Raw genomic sequence first — 1796 nt, 5'->3', positions numbered from 1 at the left:
AAAAATAATAGCATTGTAGATAGCTGCGAGTTTAAATTTGTACTACAAATAAATGTTTCAAGATGCTTGATTGGAGTTTACATACAACTAAATAATACCTATCTACGTATTGCACTTTTGCTGCAAAGTGTCATAATCCGAAAAATCAAAAACTCGAGAAAAATGGCTTTAAAGTTTTGAATTTACATACATATATTCCCATAGTAAAAATAAATATATATTTGGTTCTAGTGAGCTATTGGTAATCAGTGTGAAATTTTCACACATTAAGTAGAAGAGATAATTTTTGCATACTTAACTTAATTATTATTATATATACATATATTTATTTCTTTTGATTATGAAACTCTTGCATCAAATGTGCGATATATACTCATAACTGATATTAAACATAAAAACCAAAATTTTTCGTTTTGGAAAATTTCAAAAAATAAAAATTGTGTTATTATTTAAAGAAAATTTGGATCCGAAAATGTTGATAATACTTTTTCATAAAATTTAAAATTTTTATATTGTTTTTCCAAAACTTAGAAAAAAATTTAAAAACTATGAGAAATTTTCTCTGTTTTCCAAATTTATGAAATTTAAGTTACGAAAAAATAAAAATATATTTAGGTATTAAAAAATTAAACAGCAATTTTAAACCTGAATTTATTCATGCCTTCGAATTAAAAAAAATTGTGAGTTCTTTTTTTGTTCATTTTTTTTTTTGGCAAAATCTCCCAAAAATCCATTTTTGTGAAACTCTCAAAAATGCACGCAAAATTTTTTAAAATTGAAAATACGTAAAATTTCAAGTTTTCAATAATGAGCTGAAAAATATTATTTCATACATACATACTTACTATAACTATACTAGAAACGTTTTTAGAAGGTATTACTACCCAATTGGAAAATTAAAAAAAAAACTAATTTAAACAAATCAATTACTACCTTCAAGGTCTTCAAATGGTTTTAAAGTTTCGTTTATTTAAATTTTGCGAAATTGTTCAATATTTTAAATTACCTTTATTTCAGAAAAAATTGTATTGCTTTAATTTCAACAAAAAGAATAACCTTCCTCCTTATTTTGAAGTCGGTTCAAAAATTATTTAAGTTTATATTAACACTTTTTTAAACCAAATATAAGTTTAGAAAGAAAGAAACACATTTTTTATGTCTTTAATTTTCAAAGCCTTTACAATTTTTAAATTTCCCGAAAATTACAAGCAATACAATTACAAACTTTCCAATTTTGAAAGAAAAAAGATTCCTATTTAGGAGAAAGCGCTTTAGGTTCGAAATAAATTTAAGAAATGAGTTTAATATCAAAAGTTTATGAAAAATTTCGAATCTCTAAGAGAAAATTAAATATTTATTTAAACATCAAATATAGAAACAGTTTTCATGAGTTCTTACTAAGAGTTGTTATTTTTTTTTTTCAAAATTGTTTCTATTATGAAAAATTCAGAAAAATAAACTTTTTTTAAATAAAAAAATTACTTCCGCCCAACGTGGGGCTCGAACCCACGACCCTGAGATTAAGAGTCTCATGCTCTACCGACTGAGCTAGCCGGGCGCTGCGAAATTGGACAGCAGAAAATCACAAAAAGATGCGAATTTCAACATGCATACATACATACATACATACATACATACGCAGCGCATAGTGCGATATAATCAACTACTACCCAGTGGGAAAATGAAATCTATGGTGACTGAACGAAGGACTTGCACCCCAAAATGAGCGAATTTTAATTTTGTAGTAACAACTAAAAAAAACTATTGAGAAAAAAGGCAAACATTTCTTTTTCCTC

The 1796-nt window shown here is 25.5% G+C and overlaps 1 non-coding gene across 1 annotated transcript; it reads right to left on the bottom strand.

The window, feature by feature from the left end:
* Nucleotides 1-1485: 1485 nt before the first annotated feature.
* TRNAK-CUU (transfer RNA lysine (anticodon CUU)) lies at nucleotides 1486-1558 on the bottom strand. Its single transcript has one exon. It is a non-coding gene; the product is annotated as a tRNA-Lys (tRNA).
* Nucleotides 1559-1796: the final 238 nt, after the last annotated feature.

Source organism: Rhagoletis zephyria, unplaced genomic scaffold (genome assembly GCF_001687245.7).
Source record: "Rhagoletis zephyria isolate East Lansing unplaced genomic scaffold, Rhagoletis_zephyria_1.1 Rzeph_scaffold_01736, whole genome shotgun sequence".
Lineage (NCBI taxonomy): Eukaryota > Metazoa > Arthropoda > Insecta > Diptera > Tephritidae > Rhagoletis > Rhagoletis zephyria.
Note: the sequence above shows the minus strand (reverse complement) of the source record. Positions and strands in the feature narration are given on the sequence as shown.